The 22,783-nt window shown below is 49.3% G+C and overlaps 1 protein-coding gene across 6 annotated transcripts in view; it reads left to right on the top strand.

Moving 5' to 3' along the window:
• The window catches only part of MICAL2 (microtubule associated monooxygenase, calponin and LIM domain containing 2), a 213,397-nt gene that overhangs the window by 9,062 nt on the left and 181,552 nt on the right, over positions 1–22,783 (top strand). For all 6 annotated transcript variants that reach the window (XR_004139260.2, XM_031460007.2, XM_031460010.2 and 3 more), the window contains exon 2: positions 17,314–17,461. The gene's annotated coding sequence lies outside the window, so the exon portion shown is untranslated. The remainder of the gene's footprint in view (positions 1–17,313; positions 17,462–22,783) is intronic.

The raw sequence follows: 22,783 nt of genomic DNA, 5'->3' as shown, positions 1-22,783 counted from the left end.
GCCCACTGTGGATAAGAGTTTGGAATGTGCTTTAGACAGTCGCAAAGTGTGAGGGAATCAAGGGAGACTTCCTGGAGGAGATGGCACTTAGTCATTGAGAAGGTAGAAGGATTTCCATAGGCAGAGACAGGTAGAGTTTCCACATATTTTCCACAAAGATATATAGAAAAATGAAGGTACGTTTGGGGTGTCACATGGTAGAAACATAGGGGCTGCCTAGGGAAATTGGTAGCCGAGGCTGGAATCAGGCCAGCCCTGAGTGCTGAGTGCTGGGGGTGGACCAGGGGGTATGGCCCTATCCCCACAGGCAGTGGGAAGCCATTGGAGAGGGGTGATCAGAACTCTCCTTCTGGCAGATCATCTTGCTGGATAATCTTGTGGGGGATCTGTTAGGAGGCCTGTACTGCCCTCCATGCATTGGGCGGGTACACTGACCAGACAGTAGCTATTTGTCTGGACCAACAAGTGCTGTGGCTGGTAGGAATAGGGGAGGGGTTGTGGGGGGCAGTTAAGGCCAGGCCCAAATAAGACCTGTCTGTTTTTGCCCCACCACCTTCCATGTGAAGGGAGTCAGCGTGGGCAGCCCCTGTCTTCCAGTTTATTGGGAGAGCCACCCATTTTGGAACCCCTCAGTTAGGGTCTTAGAATATGGGACATTTGTCACTTCCTCTGGCACCAAGTGTGCCTGTCTTGTGCTTTGGCTCTATTCTCTGAAGAAAACGGTAACTGCCCCCACTTTTTACCAGCTCACTATAGGCAGGCCATTCCCCTCCCTCAAGGTCAATCTGAGGGCAGTGAATGGGAGAGCCATGGGTGCGGGGCCCCTGAGGTTGGGTACCCATGGACCAGGAGCAGGGGTTACCTGCCTGCACGTGGAGGAGGCAGCAAAGCTGGGGTGGGTCAGGGACTCCAGTGACTCCTCCTTCATTAACACTGGCTTTGCAGGCATCACCTGTTCACAGAGTGTTGTGGGCCCTCATTGGGAATGACTGATTCTCCCCTTTTTGTGGTCTCGTAAGCACCTGAGTATCCCCTTCAGGTGGGTGCTATCCTGGGTTTCTGGGGTCCACTTTGCATCAACCTTGCTGGTGGAGGAGGAAGCCTGGGTGTGCTTGCTGGCCTGGGCTGGACTTGATGTCTCCTGGCAGTGGGAACGCATGGAGAGGGTGGGGCGGTGCTGGCTGACTCCCCAGCCTTTCCTCGGCCCTCCGGACATCCTGGTTCTGGGAGGGGATGAAAGCTGAACTCAGTTTCTGCCTGCTCCAGTGTTAACCTGGCAGGTGGGAGGCACGGCTGCCTGGTGTGCTTACGGCTTTGACATTTGAGCAGAGCCATGGGCACCTGTTCTCTGCCATAGATGTCTCAGAAACATCCATGCTTTATGTGATGGGATAAACTGCTTCTGCAAGGAGCAAATGGCATAGGTTTAGTGCGTGTGTGAGCCATTGATGGGGGGGCGGGGGTGGGACACCGAAGCAGTGTTCGTCTTTATTATTCTCCTAGCATCCGTGCTACCAATATAAGTCCAAGTTGGTCCACTGATTGATGGCTCAGTTGAGCGCTCCTTCCTTCATTCTGCCAACGAGACTTCTGGAGGTCCCTCTATTTGAAGTGTGTCATCACCGACTGGCCACGGTTTTCAGAGTGATTGTAACACCTTGGGTGAGCCTCTGACTTTCTCTGAGACTCAGGTTTCTCCTCTAAGGTGGGGTGACAGCACTTGTCTCACAGGGCAGCTGTGAGGATTAAACAGGGCAGTGTGCGGAGCGCTCCTGTCACGTTCCTGGCAGATAGCAGGCATGAAGGTGGCCTCCCCTTCTGTTCCCATTCCTGCACTGGCCCTCAGGAGTCGGAGAGTACAGCTGCAGGCCGGGTTCCTCTTTGCCTCAAGCCTCCCATTCGGTTCTGTTCCCCAAATGACTTTTACTCTGAAGCAGTGACTTTTTAAGAGAATAAGTCAATCTGAGCACAGAGGTGGGTAACGAGAGCTGGGCCTCCTTTCTCCTTGTGGGGAGGTTTCCTTAAGCAGGCCTCGGGACTGCAGGGCTGCTCTGTGGGTGCTTGATTTCCCCGCGGTGGTCCAGCCTTGGCTTCATATTGGAGGTGGCCCATTCCATCTTTGGATGGCTCGTCCTGTGACCTCCCTGCTGGCTCCCTATAGCTCCTGGCATTTGGTCCCAGTTCCTCCTCCTTGAAGCCGTAGATAAAGAGAGCCTAGTCTTTCTTCTATGTGACAGCTCTTGTTGTTTTTCAAATCAAATCTATGATACCATCGATTGTAAGATATACCATTATTTTATGAACCTTCAAGAAAGAAAAAGTGCCTCCGATTAAGCTGTGGAACAACGCTTTGTTATTACTTAAAATGTTTATATTTACTGGAAGAATTCTCTTAGACTCCAGACATAAGTTTTTCTTCCATATCACTCTTTCATGTACATAAAAAGTAAATAAGTTAGTTACAGCATTCCTAAAACTTCTTCATTTTAAGAATCCAACTCTTCCAAGTCACTTTTTGACTCAGAGTCATCAGTATGTTTGAGGGTTTTGTGTGTGTGTGTGTGTGTGTGTGTGTGAGACATATTAAATTCTGGTAAAGTGGTGATGTATTTCTTAATCTCTATTGTCTTTGGAATTTTTTTTCCAGGACTCACATTTCTTCCTTAAATGGTCCTTAAATGTCTGGCTCCTGAAATGTTGAGGCTTGCAGTTGTTCAGATATGTCACTAGGAATAAGAGTCAAATTTCCATATGACAGTGGCAAGGAGGCAATGACAACTATGCCGCAGCTGCATTCTGTCCTAGAGAGATGTTAGCTGTTAGGGAATTCTAAGATACTTTCTGCTTTCAGACATTTTAGAACTAAAAAAAAAAAAAAAAAAGCGAAACATAATACATAAAGACAGCCCTCTCGTCCTTTCCTGAGTCTCCTTCCAGATTAACAGTACATGATGTAGGTTCAGGTGTTTTCCTGTAGTTCGCCTCTGAACAAACTCCAGTTTGTCCATATTCCTTCTAATACAGTGAGGCTAGTGCCCAGACCATCTGTGGTATCCACGATGTGGTGTGACCACAGCAGTGGAAGGCGTATTTCACCTCCCTAGTTCAGGTGATTCTACTCCTTTTAATGCAGCCAAAGATTGCATCAGCTTTTCTGGCAGCTACTTTGCACTACTGACTCACTGACATTACTGCTGACCAGGTCTTTTTCACATGGAGTGTTGCTGTTTCTCCCCTGTCCTCAACATGTGTGGCTTTAGAATTGAAATGCAGAGCCTCCTATTTTGTTCCCATTTGACTCAGAACAAGCATTCCTGTGAAATTTCAATGTGTTAAGTTCTGTGCAACCCTGTTCCGTAGAGCTCTTTCAGGATCCTATTTAATTAGTGTGCCTTCCACAATTTCACCCAAGTCATGGGTAAAATGCTTATCAAGAGAGAGCTCTCTGCTAGAGTCCTCCCCTTGTGACATGCTGTTTCATCAGTATGCTTTGGGACAGTAGTCCAAGCAGCCCCTGTCTAAGTCTCTGCCTTTTTTTTTTTTTCTGACCTCTGACCATCTTAAGTCATGTCAAGTCTGTTGTGATTCTCCGTCAACCGTCAAGTATCCTATCACAGAAAGATGTAAACACTCCTTGACATCATGAGTTCTTAGTTCCCAGGACTGCTTTCAGGTGTCCCTGGGCTGCCCCACACAGATGCAGTGGGCAGCTCAGTGGTCTCCTCTGCCCGACTTTCCAACTCTTTGGGCCGGCCAGGGGGCTTGAAGTCATTGAAAAGTATCCTTTTCTAAAAATCCAAGATTCCCCTTTTCTGTCAGTCTAAGGATAGCTCTCTTTGACAGGGGCCATCGTGTGCCCAGAGTGGGAGCCGAGCTTCAAGTTTCCAGGGTCCCTTTATGCCCCTGGGCCTCTTGGCTGAAGATGACCCCCACCCCTTCCTACCGTCTGGGCATGTTGTGCAGCTTCAGCTTGTCCCGGGCTGGCCTCCTCCAGTTGATGCTCTGGGACAGGCCCTGCATGAATGTCTCAGGGTCTCCTTTGGTTACGCATCCTTCTCCCAGTGACGTGACCTGAGCTTTTTAACAACTGACCTTGTCAAGGTTCCCTGTGTGACCACACGGCTTCTCTTCTCTACCATTCACGTAGCAGCTGCGGTGAGCACAGCACTGGTGTGAGGGCTCTGTAAATACTAATTTAGTTCATTCTTCTGCCAGCTCCACGCGGTAGATACTGTCATTATCCCCACTTACCAATGAGGAAATTAAGGTGCAGAGGGGCTGGTTAACTGACTTACTCAAGACTTCACAGCTAGGATGGGAAAGGCAGAATTAGAATTAGTCAGTTTGCCCCCAAGTCCAGCTCTGAACCTTTATGGTGAGCTGGCTGCTCCCTGAAAGGCACCCTTCCTTCATTCTGCCTCTCCCTCTGTCCCTCCTCCTCGGCACTCCTCTCCATCCTTCCCTCATCCTCAATTGCACTGCTCGAATTGCATTTCAGAGCCTCTGAATCATTTACTTACAAAATCTCAGGTCCTAGTGGCCTTCTGTTCTCTCAGCAATTGAAAGGCTGCTTTAGAGTCTCAGGCACAACTTCCCTTCTCGGTCTCTCCCAAGTTCCAGAGGAAATGATTGCTTTTCCTCCACAGTTCCTTCCTGTGTCCTCCTGGTCACTCCTCATTCGGCCATTGCTGTGGGAATTAGGTTACTCCCATTCCTATAGACGCATTCTCTCTCTTCTGGAAGATGAAGTGCTGAGCGAGGCTAGTCAGAGCTTTTAGCCAGTGGGGCTTCATTGCTGTCAGGGTGGTTGATCCCCATACCTGCCCCTGACCACCATTGCTCTCCTCTGGCTGGTCTAGATCTGGGTCAACCACAGACCACTGGTGCCCACAATGACCCCAGAGCCTTCTCTCCTCACGCACGTGTCCCCCAAATATTCCCTCAGCCTTCCCTCCTCACACACGTGTCCCCTAAATGTTCCCTCAGCCTTCCCTCCTCACGCATGTGTCCTCTAGAATATTCCTTCAGCCTTCCCTCCTCACACACGTGTCCCCCAAATATTCCCTCAGCCTTCCCTCCTCACACATGTGTCCCCCAAATGTTCCCTCAGCCTTCCCTCCTCACACACGTGTCCTCCAAGTATTCCCCCAGCCTTCCCTCCTCACACACGTGTCCTCCAGAATATTCCCCCAGCCTTCCCTCCTCACACACGTGTCCTCCAAGTATTCCCCCAGCCTTCCCTCCTCACACACGTGTCCTCCAAATATTCCCTCAGCCTTCCCTCCTCACATGTCCTCCAAATATTCCCTCAGCCTTCCCTCCTATGTCCTCCAAAAATTCCCTCAGCCTTCCCTCCTCACACATGTGTCTTCCAGAATATTCCCTAAGCCTTCCCTCCTCACACACATGTCCTCTGGAATATTCCCCCAACTTCCCCTCCTCCCACACGTGTCCTCCAAATATATCCCAGCCTTCTCTCCTCACACATGTGTCCTCTGGAATATTTCCATCTCTTTTGTTTCACAGGCATTTTACACAGAGCCACCTCTTTTGTTATGTAGACAGACTGTTTCCCTGCCCTATTCCAAGTCTTTTCCTTTAAAAGATAAAGACTGGGCACAGAGAAATGTGTATAGTCTACTGTCAGTGATGTACAGAATACATTTGTGTATTTGTGTGTATATACATAAACATCATCAGGGACTAGACACAAGTGACAATAACCGTGGTTCCTGGCTTCAGAGCCGGGACCGACTAGGTTGATGGACCAAGAGTAGGAGGGACACATTTCCTGGAAAGGTCTGTGCTTTTTGATTTCTGAACCCAGTGAATGCGTTTCCTATTCAAAATTTTTAAAAGCGTAGATTATCTGGGCATCCTGATTGGTGAATTGTGAAAAGAGGATGACACCTGGTCGAGTCAGCACGTGGCTGCTTCTGCCAGGTGGCCCAGCTCCTCAGGTGTGAATCGGGCTGGTCCCAGCCCCACTTACCTCGCAGCGGGACGCCAGGAGACCCTCTGCTGGAGCAAGCCTGGGCCCCGTGCATAGAGGGTCTGCAGTGCACAGGGCTCCCTCCCTCCTCCCTGGCTCTCCTCTCTGAGCCAGAGAAGTAATTTGAGATTTGCTACCTTTTGTTTTAATCTCAATTTACTTAGCACTGGTGCTCAGCCGGCGCACATGGCCCTCAAGTGTTGGTTTTCCATGGTTAAAATGGAAATCACCTAAAACTTACACCATGTTTTTTTTGTTTGTTTTTGTTTTTGTTTTCCTCTGTTGAACTCCCATATTTGAGGAAATTGAAACACTCTGAATGTCCGCGTTTGCCTGGGATAACAATGTCCTTTGCTTTTCCAGATCTGTGGGACTTTACAGATTATTTCTTTTCTAATCATCCTCATCTCCCCAGCACAGGGAGGCATGATTAGAGTGGGTCTAATACCCTTTGAAAACACAGGCCCATGACTGGGTTTGCAGATACCCAAGGTCAGAGCAGGCGCTAAGGAAATAAGTCGGGGCATTGGGAGAAGCCAGTCCAGGCATCTGTAACTGAGGAAGTTGACTTGCTTATGTTGGGCAGCTAATTAAGAAGCATACAGTGGACACCTACTGTGTGTCCCTAGCCCTGTGCCACAGGGATGACAGTATGGTTAAGGCGCAGCTCCTCCCAAAGCATTTGCTGTATTCCTGGGAAAACAAGACACACGTGTTTAAAAAAATTAAGTAACAGGAGACTTTGGTAACAGTTCAACTTGGTCATAGAAGGCAAGTCACAAAGTAGTTCATGACTAATTTCCTTGTGACTGGTGGAAACAGCAGTGGGTGTGGGGAGTGTTTTCTAGAGGCTGGAGGGGGCCTGGAAAGCTTCCTGGAGGAGGTGGAGGCGGAGGCGGCTGCATTTGATCTGTATCTTGGAGGAGTAGGTGAAGTGCAGATGGATATGTGGGAGGAAGAAGAGAGCATCTCTAGTGGTGTGAAGGCTGAGCAAAATGGGAAGATGAGGCTGGGCAGATGAGTTTAGGACAGATGCAGACCACCTTCAGTATGACAGAGGAAGAGATTGTGTGTGTGTGTGTGTGTGTGTGTGTGTGTGTGTGTGTGTGTAAAAGTTCAGAACAGAGATGGGTGGATGAGGGCCCAGGATTTGATAGGGAACTCTTGTAAAATCCTAGGAAGTGTGTGGCCTCCAGGCATTTTAATGTAGGCATCTCTAGCCTGTCCTCCAGAAATGTCCTCAGGAACAGAGGGAGGCCAGAAGCATGCTATTGCTCTGTTTGGACACTTTCTTCTTAGGCCTTCTAAATGTGTATTCATTCATTCATTCATTCATTCATTCAGAAGGTATTCATGAGTTCTTACTCTGTGCCAGCAACTGTTCTAGGCACTGCGGTCACAGCAGGGAAACGAAAAAATAGGGTAAAATCCCTTGCCTTGTGGAAGGTCTGTTCTAGGAGGGGAGAGAGACAATAAACAAGTTAAATGTACGAGGCCCGCTGATGCGAGGTGGGTAAAGAACACTAGAGCAGGAAAGAAGCCAAGGTGTGCTGGGTGCAGGGGGCGGGAAGCGGTCAGGGGAGGGAAGCGGTCGGGGTAGGACTGTCAGTTTAAATAGAATGATCAGGAAAGGCCTCACTTGCTTGCCCTGCACCGGCATTTGTAAGCCAGCAAGTGAGAAGTCTGGGGCCAAAGGGAAGGAGGCCAAGAGAGGTCCTGTGGGGATCTTGAGTCCTTTGTTGATCTTCTTCAACCCACTGAGATCTTCAGCTCTGGGCAGCAGGGAGCCTTAGAGTGTTCATGAGCAGAGGAATCCATGTATGGGAAGATGTCCCTCGCGGCTTTGTAGAGGATGGGATATAGGGAGCTGAGGCAGAGAGGCTGGATAGGAGGCTGAGATGCCAGGAGGAGAGGACTAGGCCTAAAAAAGTCCATTAGTTTGGCACTCCCTGCCTAGGAACGGTGGGAGCAGGAGCTGTGGGACAGGAGTGAGGGTGAGAGTGGATACTGGCAAAAGGGTGTGGGGGGATTCTGGCAGAGCTTAGGTTAGGGGGTTGACAAGCAGTGCCCCAAGTTCTTAGAACTGGGGCTTGGGAATCCATTAAACATTCTTGCTCTGACTTTTCTTTCATTATTTTAGTGTAATACCAGTGCTTAAGAATGTGGGCTCTGGGTTTGAGTCCTGGCTGAGTGATGTTAGGCAGGTTATTTAACCTCTCTGCGCCTCAAGCTCCATATCTGTAAAATGAGAGCAAATGGTACTTACCTTCTAGGCACATTTTTGAAAGGATGAAATAGATTATTGACTGTAGAATGCTTAGAACAGTACCTGGCATAAAGTAAGCTTGTATATTATCGTATATTATCTTGTTTGACCATCTGTTTCTCTGTCCCTATGTGTATGTGTGTGAGTAAAATAAATGTGTTGGACATATTTTTTCTGTTGTTCTAAAGCTACAACAAATGAAAAAATGATGCTTTTTAGGGTTAAATGAGGTAATAATGCATGTAATGGATTTAACTTACTGGGAGGTGAATACTATTTAAAAGTACTATTATTACCACCAAATATTATTGTGAAAAAAATGATTTTCCAATGGAAATCTTTTGTAAAGTTGTCTGATTCAACCATAATGTATTGAGCCTATGGTCTTCCAGGTGCTGCGCTAGACATATTATCTCATTTCATCTTTGCAACAACTGCCTGAGATAAGCACTGTTAACTATGTTTTATTGAGGAAGAAGCCGAGGCTCAGAGAGGCTAAAATTTGCGTGAGGTTATACAGCAGAGTAAGTGGCAGAACTGGAATTTGCAAATTTTTTTTCCGTCTGACATGGACAATCTTTTTTTTAAACATTCTTTTATTGAGTTACAGTCATTTTACAATGTTGTCAAATTCCAGTGTAGAGCACAATTTTTCAGTTATACATGAACATACATATATTCATTGTCACATTTTTTTTCACTGTGAGCTAACCACAAGATCTTATATATATTTTCCTGTGCTATACAGTATAATCTTGTTTATCTAATCTGCATATGCCTGTCAGTATCTACAAATTTTGAACTCCCAATCTATCCCTTGCCACCCCACTGGACTATGTTTTACAATAAGAACAAATTACTTCATGAGTGATCTATTATGTAAATGTACATTGACATATAGGTTTTTACATCAACCTCCCTCAGTACGCCATGGAGCCCTGGGGAGTGCAGAGGTGTGGCCAACTTCCAGGACACACCAGGAGAAGTGTGAGTGGGGACCCTGGCCCAGGAGTCAGAGCTGCCCAGGGGCAGGAGAAGCCACGGGTGAGTTGGGGCCCTCCCTCACTGACTCATCTCTGCAGGCCTTATCAGAGCCTTCAGCCACATAGAGAGTCTGAGACTCGTCTTGGTTGACCATATGCCGAAGGAGCAGACTCTGATGGGTTCAAATACCAGTTCCACCATTTACCAGCTGTGTGAGGCCATGAGAAGTGAATTTCTTTGTGCCTCAGTTTTGTCATCTGTGACCCATTCATAGGGTTTTTATGAGAATTATATGAGATGGGCCACGTAAATACTTAGAACAGCCTGGCCCACAGCAAGCACTCACAAAGACTTTGTGAAATAAGTCTCAATGTTTGAATCCCTGGAGACTTGTGCCTTGTCCTAGAAGGTGTTGGAAAAACTGCCAAATGGAATGGGTTCCTAGTTTATCTTTTCCCTTACAGTCGTGTGTTCTGACCTGAAGCCCCCACCTCCCAGGACTGGGGAAAATGTCTGCTATTTCTAAGGATATTTTTCAGTTTGCTAATCATGTCTGCATTCACATGTCAGTGTTCACAGTCATCCTGTGTGGTCATTGGTTATTATCTCCATGTAATAGGTCAGGAGATCAAGGGTCCATAGAGTTAAGTAATTTGCCTACAGACTCGTGGGTAAAAGGTAATGACATAGGCGCCCCTGCCCATCCCAGGCAGCTTCCATCTGGAGGCTCAGAGTGACCAGCCCACAAAGCCCCTTCATCACTTCCCCTTTGCCCTTCTCCTGAGCAGGGTGGAAGGAGGCCATGTGACCAACAGACCTTTATGCAGTTCTGTTTCATCCTCTCCTTCCTCCAGGTCCTGTTACTTCCAAAAAAGCATGTGACGGTCAAATGAGCAGAGTTGCTGAGATCTCCTCCACCTCACTTTCCCTTCTTTGCGGGGCCCGGGGCCTGGGCTGGGCTTGGTGGGGAGCTGAGACAGCGGGAGGGCGTTGTAGCTTTCAGCATTTGGAGCAGTCCCTGAGCACAGGCGTGCTCAGGGGGTACCTGTTCTGGGAGGAGGAGGAAGCCGGCATCTGGCATCCCTGGCTTCACCTAGGAGGAGGAGCAGGCACTAGGGGTGGGGCTCAGAACCGAGTTCGGGGTGCAGGGGACTGCCGGCAGGGGGCCAAAGCAGAGACTGCTGGGGGTGGGGGTGGCACTTCCTCTCCAAGAGGCAAACAGAAAAATGGTCCTTCCAGCTAAGGTGGGACTATACCCAGGGCTCCACAGTGGACTGTAATCCAGGCTTATCAAGCTCTAGGGTTGTTCCTTAAGTGAGAGAATCGTCCATTTGGTTCAGGTTGTTGAGAAAGCACCTACCATGTCCCAGGAATATGAAGTCCCCTCTGCCATGAGGAGCTTATGTCCTACAGCCTCCTTTTGACCCGTGCCCTCTTCTCCCTCCTTGGAACCTTGAGTGCCAGGGTGGTGGTGGTGGTACTTACGTGCACCTGGCAGCGTTCAGATTCCTGGTGTCCTGGAGCTTGGGCTGGAGTCTGGGCCTGGCAGGTCGGCACAGCAGCACAGGTGGGAGTTGGCAAAAACAGCTGCTCGTCAGGGTTCTAAGCCTACTTAGGGGAGGTAGGGCCTTTATAGTCGTAATTCTTGATTCCCTCCATGTTGACTGTGTGACCAAAGGAGCAGCCACAGGACCATCCTTGGGGTGTGGGTGAAAAGGATCACAGGTCGAATGGCTCCCAAGATAATGGCCCAGGCGCCCATCCCTTGCTCAGAGCAGTCCCCCTTTCTCTCATTCTCTAGCCTGTCTGGTCTCTGCTGCCACTGTGCCTGCCTGCCTGGGTCACCCCAGCCTCCAGCTCTTTGCTGTGGTTTTTCTAGTTTGCAGTCCCTTCCTTTTCTCCTTGGCCTTCCTCCATCCTCACCCTCCAAGGCAGAGATTGAGCCCTAACTACTTCAGGAAGTCTTCCTAAATGCTCTCAGCCAAAACTCCCCTTCTTGTCTCCATATGCCTCCTGGGTGGAGAGCCAGCAGCCTCCAGTTCGGCATTTACATGTTATATAATGTGTTTTGAGCACCTGTCAGACAGCAGAGCAGAGCCTAGGGCTTTGGAGTCTGACTGGCCTGGGTGTGTGCTCTAGCTCTGATTCTTATGAGCTGTGTGCATTTGGGTAGGTGCTTTGATTTCTCTGAGTCTTGGTTTCCTTACCTGAATTTGAGGATGTGGTGCCTACTTTACAGGGAAGTTGTAAGGCCCTGGTGAAATAATCTACACAAAGCACTTAGCATGCAGTTCCTGGCCCATAGTAAATGACTAACATGTGGCAGCCTTTATTCTTTGATGTGCATTGTCTTATTTAGCCCACACCTCAGCTTTATAAGGTAGATACCATCTGCTATGAGCCTCGGTGCTGAAATGACTTGCCCAAGGTCTAAAAACCTGCAGGCAGTGAGGCTGACATGCAAGCCCCAGTGCGGCTGCTGGCCCTGAGGCACCACCACTCTTCCTTCTGCTGCTTTTGCTTCCCAAGCTCAGACTCCCTAGTTCCCATACTTTTTGGTATCTTCACAGCCTGAGCCAGGAAACGCAGCGCAGGTTTATTGAATAATTTTTCTTGGATGATTTAATGGGAACCAGGTTGGGGGGTGGGCAGGAAATGGGACCCCTGGAGCATTCCATCCCTTCGGATGTCTAGCTGACCCAGTGTGCCACGTGCTGCGTACCATTCCAGCAGCAGGTCGTGCCGAGCAGCATGGTACCCCACTGCACCTAGCCAAGAAGGAGGGAAACCAAGTCATGCTCTGGAGGAAGATCAGCCAGTCCCTTTTAATTAATGCATTTATTTTTAAACAGCAGAGAAAAAAGCTATGAAAAGAACAAGAACAGTCAGGGAAATAACCTACCTGGATAATCCCTCATGCCTGAGGCGGTCACAGCCTGAGCCTAGCTGCTGGAAAGTAAACAAAAGCTGTTAGCTGGCAGGCAGGCTCTGGGTGGCGTGTGGCCTGGTGGAGTGTGTGTCTTGCGTGGGTCCGTGGGTGAGGCTCCTCTGGGATGGCTTACCGAACTTCCCCACGCCCACGGGTGCCGCCGGGGCCCTGCCGAGGATGCTCTTCCTGTCATTATTGTAGTCAGGATGGCTTTTACATCATTGCAGATCATGGTCTCCCCTTCTTCTCCAGCGAATGTTGGAAGCTGCCACTTCCTTTTCCAGCTAAGTCTCCTTTGGTACCAGCTGATGTTTGTGTCTGTATCATCCTCACCCCACTGGTTATTTAGTTTACATCTGTGCAGATCTTGGAGTCGAGCTCCCAGGGACCTGAGAAAGACGATGGCTGTGCGTATTGGTTCCTGTGTTCACCCCACAGCTTGTGCTGCAGGAGATGGGGGAGGCAACCAGTGTGTTTTGGTTCTTTGTTTTTGCTACCAGGCTGGGGTTTGGGTTTTTACTTCCGTTTCTCTAAAACTCTTTAAAACACATCTGAAGGTGGAGCTTCTTTTCCTGGACAGAATTAAGAGGGTGCTATTAGAAGGCCTGGGGGTACAGGAATAGATTCTCTTCGGGTGCTGGCCCAGGAGGTGGCAAGAAAATGAGACCAAGTAAAGATTATATTATTCAGCCCAGGCTATGTGTCAGGCGTTTTTGTTGTGCCTGTTGAGTCAGAATTTCTTGGGAAAGGTGACTGAGAAATAAACAAAAATAAAAACCAAACAATTTCCCCCCCCAAAAAAACTTCTCCATGGGATAAGGAAACATCCAAGATGCTGCCTGTTGGTACCTTAGGGCAGCCCCTTCGTCTGGGAGGCTGTCTCTGGGTGGGGTGCCCATTGTAGATGAGGGGGTTGCAGCACATCCCATCTCCCTTGGTTAGGTCTGCACACAGGTATGAGTGGCAGCAGACGTGCCTGTGTGACAAGGGGGCCTCAGGCTCAGAGATTAGAGGGTGCTGAGGAGGTAGCCTGATGGGTGGACCAGGCAGCGGGCACGAGTGGTGTGACCTTGACGAGTTAGTTACTGAGCTCTCTGAGCCTCAGTCTCCTCACCTGGAAAATGGGTTGGATGAGCATCCAGCTTCTAGGGCTATACTGAAGGTTAGATGTGATCGTACCAGTGAGAGAGTGATTTAAGAGCTCATGCAAGCTAATTTCTCTTCCCTCAACCACCCTTCCTCCTCCAAAAAGAATCGTTTCAAGCAGCTACCTGGATGTTTTCCTGCACCACGTGAAGCCAGTGGAAATCAGCTCAGTCTCCTGCTTCCTCTTTTTCCTCTTCCTAATGCTCAGGACAAGGGGACCCACGTCTGAGGCTGGGTTTCCAGCCCAGGCCCTCAGGAATGGGCTATTCACTTTTTTGGTTCCAGTACCCTCCTCTTCCAGGAGGGGCATTTGTCCAGAGGCTGCAGCGGCTCCTCTCACCTCAGTTTGTAGAGATGAATTGTTGCCCGTGTTTGCTTTCCCCTGGTCGCCTGGGTCTCACTGAGAGGGTGCAGCTGGCTTTTCTTTATGGGCAGGATTTAGTAATAATAGAGCAGCTGATTGCTGAGTGCTGCTGTTAGTTGGGGCTCTTTGGGTTTCAAGTGACAGGAACCCAACTTGAATGAGCTTAAGTAAAAATAAGATACCTTGGAAGGTTCTAAGGGAAATGCAGAGACTCAAAGTAGCTGCTGCAGAATCCAGCCCCAGAAAGAGAACAGGTGACTTCTAGCATCCCGGACTTAGTCCATGGCTGCAGGCAGCTCCCAGCTGACCCACATGGCCCTGCAATGACCCAAGAGTACCAGGTCTTCCCCAGGATTTTTTAGATTGGAACTTGGCCCAGCTTGGAGCATGGGCACACCCTTTGTACCTAAGAATGTGGCCAAGAAGGAAAGATACTTTGATGTACCTATCTTGAATCCCATGCCCACCTTTTTGGCTGGTGAGTGAGGGATGGGGTGGCATCTGTTATTGGAACAAAGGGAAAAGGATGCTAGTGGTATTAATAATTATGTGTAAGACGAACTCACTTTTATCACGTGCTTACTTTGTGCCAGAAATTATTCTAAGCTCTTTACCTACAGAACTCATTTAATCTTCACAATCAATCCTATTTTATATACCAGGAAGCTGAGGCATAGAGAGTTGAAGCAATCTGCCCTCGGTCACAGAGCTAGCTGGTAGGAGAGCTGGGACTGAACCCAAGCAGAGGACTCCAGGTGTGCTCTTAACCACCGACTCTGATGCAGACAATTCAGCAGATGCCATCACCAAGCGCTTAGAACTAAACACTGGGCTGTGTCCTTTACAGCATTATCTCATTTCATCTTCAGAACAGCTCTGTGGAGTAGGCACTAGCATCATTCCCATTTTTAGATAAGAAACTGAGGCTCACAGAGAGTATGTGACTTGCCTGGGGCCACCTGACTAATTTAAAGTGACAGAGCCAGGCTAGGAATCCCATGGCCTGAGCTCTTGACCACTTTGCTGGGTAGCCTTTGTATTCAGACATACCTCCTGCTCTGTCAGTTGCTCCCCTGGCGATTGGGATAAAGAGCAGACCTGGCTCACCATCTAAGCCTTCGTCCTCCGTCCTGGCCTGGGGTGTGGAGAACTATGCCTGGCACACACTGCTGGGGGGCTGGCGTTGTGATTCTATGCTGGTTTTGGTGTGTCTCACACTAACTCACTCCGGAGGGTTCTTGAACAAGCCCTCAGTGCACCCAAGCTCTGAATTTCTTTGTTCCTCTGTTCAACAGATATTGATGGTGGGGGCCTAGTGGGTGCCAGCCCCTGTTCCAAGTGCTTGGGGTCCCTCAGTGAAGACTCTGACTCTATGGAGCTAAGCTTGGAAAACAGCAGAGAGGAAGGTCCCCTGAGCTCCTCTCATGTCCCTCAGCATCACTGAGGTGACTCAAGCTCACAGGAAATCTTTCCTGCATCACCCAAGTCAGGCCCATAGGGGCCTGGGGAACTTGTGCTTCTTTTCTGGGGATGGGATGGTGGCCAGTCTGAGAGGAGACGTTGTTTCCTCATTCTGATGGATTACCGAGGGAGCTAGCATGGTCCTGGGCTCCAGCTGGCTCCACTGTGACTCTCAGGCGGCCATGGTCAGTGGTGACAGTCTCCAGGTGAGGACTGGGGCTGGGCCATACCTCAATTCTGCCCTCTGTGATGCGGCTGTCCTGCCTGCCTCACTGGGTTGCTGGGAGGATCATCTGAGATAGCACGCGCTAACCGCCTGTCATAATGCCTGTGTGTGAGTTAATCCCTCTCCCTCCTTTTAATAACTGACTAGCTTTGTAGGGGGTCTTTAAAAGTCAAAGCATGTGGATGGGGCAGCTGGAAGGGGTCCTTGGTGAGGTCGTGCTCCTCATTTTGCAAATGACAAAGCTGAGGCCCCTGGAGGGGAGGGAAGGTGCTGGGCCTTAGGGCCTTCTGGTTTAGTGGAGTTAAGCGGAGCTTGCATTGCTTTTGGGTGTTGATCAGGCAGAGGGTAGGAGTTGGCCTTTGGAATGGCTGGATCACAGAGTGTGCCCAGCCACACTGTGGGACTGGTGCTCAGCTCTTAGAGATGGGTCCTGAAATGCCCACGTCCATCCAGTCATGCAGACTGCCCAGGCAGAACCTCTGTTTCCCTGCTGTTAGTCTCAGCAACGTCCCAGGGTGGGTAGGGCCTTCTGTCCCTGAGATCTAGGGAGCAGGGGGAGGTCCCTGGTTCTCAGACCTGGTTAGATTGACAGTGGAATTCTGCACCAGGATGTCCAGCTTCCCCACCCACTGTACCCAGAAGCTTCCCTGGAGAAGCAGGGGGCAGAGGAGTGGAGGCCTCATGCCTCTCTGACTTCTGGCTCGAGGCAGCAGCAAGGACTGATGAGAATGTGGCGGAGGCAGGCCAGCCTGTTTGTCAGCTGCCACGGGCTGGAGCGGTGTGGCCTGATAATGATGGTGATGATGACGGGGATGATTGCGATTGCAGCTTCTGCTCAGGTGGCTGCTTGTGGGGCGTGCGGGCCCGTCGCTGCTGTGCTGGGACTCCTCTCACCTCAGCATGATGGGAAAGGCCGTGAGTGCTGGCTCAGCCGGGCCTGGGCTGAGTCCTGTCATCGCAAGAGCCTTCTGCTCTCCGAGCCTCTGTTCCTGTCTGTGAGGAGCCAGTGAGACAAAGCATGTCTGGTCTCTAATGGCGCTTGTTACATGCATGGCCAGTGCTCAGGAAGTTGTGGCTTTTCTCTCATCAATAGTCTGAGAATTCCAAACAGTGAGTCCCAGGCTCTAAATGCAACCCTTTGTGTACTAGACAGAATTTGTGTGTCTATCTTTGGGCACGTAGGCCTCCTACCTCACTGAACAGAGTGCACTTATGTCCACAGAGGAGGGGCATTGCTTCTTGTAGCTCTCAAGTTTTACATCCGTGTTAATTTTTGTCCTTTTGAGGCTACTTCTTAGAAACTTGGAATTGTGGTAGTAAATCTTTAGAAATGTTTTGTAACTCTAGGCTTTATTTTCCAAACAGGTGTAGAAGCATTTTCTGCAGACGAGGGAGGATGTAATCAAATCACTGGTGTGGTCATTGGAAGCCAAAATCGTAATTTGTTTAGGAAACTCACCCACGATCAGATGGTCAACTTTTGCGACTTCTGAGTTTATTCAGCCTTTTGGACCTTTCCACCTTAGGAAATATGACAAGTTTTACATTGGTGACTTGTTACCAAGTTTTTACACCAACTTGATTTACTTTCATCATGTCCTAAGTGTAGAAATTCTGGCATTTTCTGTTTTTACTGAAGCGACTAGTGAAGCATTCTTTCCCAGGTCCATCTTATACTTTCCCTGCAAGCCTTTGCGTAGAGGTGCGATGAGCCTTAGGGTACCCAGACAGTGGCAGACAGTAGAATATGTCTAACCATCTCATAATTCCTTTCTTCACATGCAGAACCTGTAGCAGAGACATTCTCTGTCCATTTCCTCTTGTCAGATAAAGTGTTACTACAGGGCAAAGTGCACGGCATGTGGGGCCTCCTGATGGGGAGGCAGTAGGAGGCTGTAATGTAAGATATTGTACTTGACATTCATTTGGGCTCTTGTTTTTAAAGGAACATGGCAACCTGTGCATGGGTCATCCTGAAAGGAGCTGACGTTTGTCATCGTGATGCATAAGAATCAAGTGAGTAAGTCACAGTGGTGGATCTCTTTTCTGCCATCGAGTCACTCTTGTGGGGCTGGCTTCAGGCTTTGGAAAGGGTAAGTGTGCTTGCATTCTTCCTTCAAGCCCAGGTGAATGTGACCCCATAGAAAGAAACAATGGCTGGTGAAGCGCCTTTGTCTTTGCCTACAACCTCCAAGGCCGCACAGCCCTCCCAGGCTGTCAGAGAAGGGAGGGTGGCAGGAATTGAGACTTAGATATGTTTGGGGACATGAAAGACCTGTGTAACTCATGGTCTTTGGGGGGATGGAATCTTTCCCCCTCTGCCCCTAAGTAAGACCAGCAGTTTAGCTGTCCTGACTCCAGTCAGGAGTCAGGCGCTGACATCAGTCCAGCTCTGATGCTGTTGCAGTCTCCTGCTGGCCCAGATCTGTGCCACAACAAGAATCTGGCCAGGCAGCTTCTGCAGGGAGTGACTTCAGAGCATGGCAGACCGTTTGTCCAAGAGTTGAAAATGTGATCACAGCATCTTCCTCTGCTTGGGTTCCATTCTAAGGACAGCAAACCTGTTCACATCTTTCTGTAGACTGAGCAGGTCCGTGGAGATTTAGGGTCTAGAAGGCTTGGTGCAGGTGAAAGTCAGTAATGACTTATTTGGCATAGTCACCCTCATGAACTATGTTAAGAGTCTTCCCACCGCTCTCTTGGCCCTGCTCTCTGTCCCCCTGCTCTGTCCTCTTACAATGCTGCCAGAGACCTTCCTCTGAGACACATCTGCCTGTCAGTCACTCTCCTGTTGGCCTTCAAGGCCCCCTCCAGTCAAACCTCAGTCTCACTTTCCAGACTTGTCTGCCTCTTCTCTACCCGGCTCCAGTCCCACAACTTCTGAAACGGATGTCCACAACCAGGACACGCCATTCCCTCTGAGACGCTTCCCTCACCCTCCCAGCAAAGCTGGGTTCTCCTACTCCTCTCCACTCCTGTAGTGCTTTGTTCAGACCTCAGGTGCATCCCTGGCTGAGCTGAGTTTTGTTCTCTCGTCCCGTCTCCCCAACCAGCTGTGGGAGACTTGAGGACAAGGACCTGTCCTCCAGCCTTCCCATTGGAGCCAGGCAGTGTCATCCCCTCAGCAGGACTGGACACGTGGCAGTGGGTGACCAGTGTCTGTTGACTCAAGGAGTTCAGGCCCTGAGGCTTCTCCAGAGCTTTATGGCTCACGAGGTCCTGCCTTCTGTCTTGTAGGGGCTGCATACCTTAGGAGGGGTAGTCAGATCATCATCATTTATTTTATAGACGTGGAGACTGAGGTCTGAGCAGCCAGACTGTAAGCTGTTAAGGACCAGGACCCGCATCTCTTGTGAACCAGGCTAGTCTGGTTTCTATCACCAAGTTTTATAATTAGAGAGAACCCAAGACGTCTTTTAAAGCAAACCCCTTATTACCTAAGAGAGAAACCGAGACCTGGCCTGAGGATACTTCCTTAAAGTTACATAACCAACTGCTGTCCAGTGGAGGACTGGCGTGCAGGCCCTGGACTTCTGGTCTAGCTTTCTTTTTTTTAAAAAAGTATTGAAATGTAGTTGATGTACAATATTGTGTAAGTTACAGGTGTACAATGTAGTGAATCACAGGTTTTAAAGTTTGCACTCCATTTATAGCTATTATAACGTACTGGCTACATTGACTGTACTGTATGTAGTCTAGCGCTCTCTCCCTGGCTCCTCCCTCCTCCGCTGCCTCCCTTCTGTGTACAGCCTTCCGAGAACGTTTTGGGACCATCAGTCTACATTTACAGGAGGGTGAAGAACCTAAAGAATGCCCTGAGTTAGAGGAACGGGAGACATGAATAAAACTGGCTCTCCCTCCAAGAGCTTTTCTGGAGGTGTGAGACCGGGGCCAGAGCCCGGCGGAGGGAGGAAGGGGGTGGGGGGCGATGAGGGGAGAGCATTAGTGTCCAACTTGGAGCAGGGTGGAGGGCCCAGAAGAGGGGCAGCTGGCAGGTATGGCTGGGGATTCAGAGGCTGGCCTGGTGGGCACCAAGGATCCATGGGAGTGAGGAGTCCATGTTGAGGTCCTGAGCAGTAGGATGAGAAGGGATTGGCTGGACAAAGGGGAAAGCCGCTCCAATAATTCTGGTCCTTAATGTCTGGTCAAAAAGGTCCTGATCAGCCAGCCTGCTGTGGCCTAAGAACCCCTCCCCCTTCCTGGAGAAACACAGAAAGTAGAACGTGTCTGCAGAGGAGGATCGGACCATGCACAGAGAATTCCATCATTGTCTGAAATGTGTGTGGGGAGGGAAGTGTGTGCATTTCTGGCCAGCTCACTCCTTTCATTTTGTTTTATTTCTCATTGACCTCACTTCCAGTTGGTCTTTCCCCGCCTCCCAACCTTAGGGCTCTCCTGGAACATTCATTCGGTCCAGGCGTGATACAGGGCCAGGTAGGCCCTGGCTGCTCTTTCCAGTTTTACCCACCCCTTCTTGCAACTTCTGGGGCACCCAGACTGGGAGCCTGGGGCTGACTGGAGGCTCTGTCTCCACTGGCAGGTTGAAACATACACTTTGCCCAAATTACAGAGAATGTGAGGTTTGCCAAATGGGTACCTTGGGTTATTTTCCAAAACACGACCAGGTTATAAACTTCTGTAGGGAAGGTTTACACCTTAGGTTTACCTTATACTCTACATTCCATCAAGATCATTTCATCTTCATAATAAAGCAGGTGGATTTACTCCCATTTTACAGATGAGAAATTTGACTCAGACAGGTCAAATTTTAACCTGCCCACAGTTAATGTTGCTGCCTACGGGCTGAGCTGGGCCACAGCCCAGGCCTCCTGTTTATAAATTCCCTCATCTTTCTACTCTACTAAGCTCCAACCATATGCAAATGTCTGGAGGGCCAAGGCCATAAGAGGAATTCAATAAATATTTGTTGAATGAGTGAACTTTGGCTATTTTTTTCCTTTTTTTTTTTTTTTTTTTTTTGTCACTCTTAACCATAAATGGATCTTCTTTGGCAGCAAAAGGAACACTACCCTGTGAAGTATTTGAATTTCTTGCCACGATAAGGAACTGGTGCGTTCTCTTCTCACCCAGCCTCACCTCCGGGAACTGGGTCATGCACACTGAATAATTAATTCCTTGAGTCTTTGACTCTGAGCTTCCTTCTCCTGATGCTTAGATGATCTGACCAACATTGATCTTGAAAGGTCTTATTGTTTGTCATCATAAACCTTCAGATGATCCATTGAATTGCTCGTGGGGAATACTCTTGGCCTAATCAGGTCAGACTTCTAGTGGGTTAATTCTATTTCTTTCTGCCACTCTTCCCTGCTAATCTTGCTAGACTGAGGGAGAGGCATCACTGTGAGTTATCTTAGGTGTTTGGGGTTCTATAGGGAGAGGAAGGCCCACCTCTTCTCTCTCACTCTCCCTCTGAACCCCCCCAAGATTTTGTGGCGAGGCCTGGAGAATGAACAGCAGACCGTGTCAGTTTGGGAAGGAGTGCGTGGGGTGGGGGAGGCAGTTATCGGAATATCTGCTGGGCCTGCTCTTTCCCTGAGTGACACTTGGGTCATGTTGCTTAGAGTCTGCAGAGGATCCAGCTGGCCTCATTAGAGCAACCTAATTAGATCTTGAGGTCAACGGAGTAGAGTGGAAAAAAAGGTGGGCTGAGGCCAAAAGACCCACAATCTAGTGCTAGTTGTTCACAGCTTAGCTGCATGGCCATGGGCCAGTTGCAGAACTGTACCTGCCCTTAGATTTCTTACTAAGGAAGTAAGGGAGGCTCAGAGGGTTGTGGCATCTTAAAGGAGCCTCCTGGACTCCTGTGGTTCCAGTGCCCACTCTGCCTGTCCTTGTGATCAGCACCATCTTCTCCAGGTCGGCCGCCTCCTCTGCTTGCTTCTGTAGGCACTTTTTCCTGGACTTTGTAGCTCTGCCACCTCTCTCCGCTTCACCCCGTGATACGCCAGAGTGCAGATAAGAACTGCCTGTTGCTGCCCCGTGTCCTGCCAAGCAGCCTAGAAAAAAGTCTAATGTTTTGAAAGTGCGTTGGTGACCTGAGGGTACAGGTCAGTATAGGAGGAGAGTGGGAAAAACCCGTGAGTGAGAAGACGCCAACCCAGATGGCTCGGGGTTGTTGGGATAGCCCAGATCTTGATGCCCTAAGGTGCCTGTGTTCTGTTCAGTTGTTTGACCAGAGGGCGGTAGATATGTTCTCAAAAATATGACTCCAAGTTTATCTTCTTCCCTGGCCAGGCTCTGTGGTCAGGGGTGACCAGACACTATGGAGCAGTAAAGGTCGTGATGTTGGTGGAAGGCTGCTCGAGAGAGCTAAGAGATGTCATAGGGCAGACAACTAACACACACAGGGGAAGGGCTGAGGAAGGTGGATCTTCTCTAAGACTGATGCTCTTTGGGCATTAAAGCTAGAAAGAACCTATAGATCATCTGATCTATTTCTCCAATTTTATGGGTAAGGGAACCAAGGCCCAGAGACATGGCTTAGCCAGACCCATAAAGCAAGCTCGTGGTGGAACCCAGATGGAAGCCAAGTCTCCTGACTCCCAGCCTTGGAATCAGAAACATGATTCAAAGTGACTTTTTCCCAGGTACTATGTTGTCTCTTCTTCTGGATTCAGCCACCACACTTTCCACTCCTTTCTTTGACCCTGAGCTTGATTGCCTAAGGTGTTAGCAGGGCCCCACTGCTCCCAGCTCCTTGTTTATCGAGGCCTAATAAAACCTGGGTGCAGCATCACGGCAAGGTGGAGGCTTCTCCTATGTGTGGGCAGTTTGACCTGTACTCAGGGACCAAACACTGTTGCATCTGCAGTATTCTGTTTTATGGTGTGGCTTGGGTGAAAAATTAATTCAAGACAGGAAATGAAGGATTGGATGGCCCAGCCTCAGCAATAGTGGACTCTCATGGGTTTATCATTCAGCTAGAAATCAGCTTTGTTGCTAAGCAGACATCGTTCTGAGACTCTCTAGCTAAGGGCATGGATCTGGGGCAGCCCACACTGTCCCCTGCTCCAAGAGAGGGCGCTTTGGGTTAGAGGCTGTCTGCCCCATTGCTGTGTTGATGGCATGTGAACCAGAATGAAAGCCATTCACTTTTTTCTAGAGGACACCATTTGGCTCAGCACTTCCTACTGAGCTCAGGGAAATGAGCAGGCACTGGATTTACATATTCTGCCTCGTTTTCTCTTCACAGTGGCCCTCTGAGAGATGGGCATGGCTATTTGTTGTACTGGGGAGAAAACAGGCAGATACAGGTTAAATAACTTGCCCATGTCCCATGAGGGCCAGTGCTAAGATGCAGGGTGTCTGATTTTAAACCCTTTTCTTGCTCTGCATTTCACGTGGCTTCTCTTTGCATGGAGAAGAGAGGGCTGGGGCTAAGTGGGCTGGGCATT

The sequence above is a fragment of the Camelus dromedarius genome, chromosome 12 (genome assembly GCF_036321535.1).
Source record: "Camelus dromedarius isolate mCamDro1 chromosome 12, mCamDro1.pat, whole genome shotgun sequence".
NCBI classification, from domain to species: Eukaryota; Metazoa; Chordata; class Mammalia; order Artiodactyla; family Camelidae; genus Camelus; species Camelus dromedarius.
The sequence above is the reverse complement of the archived record's forward strand: the minus strand, read 5'-3'. Positions and strand labels throughout refer to the sequence as shown.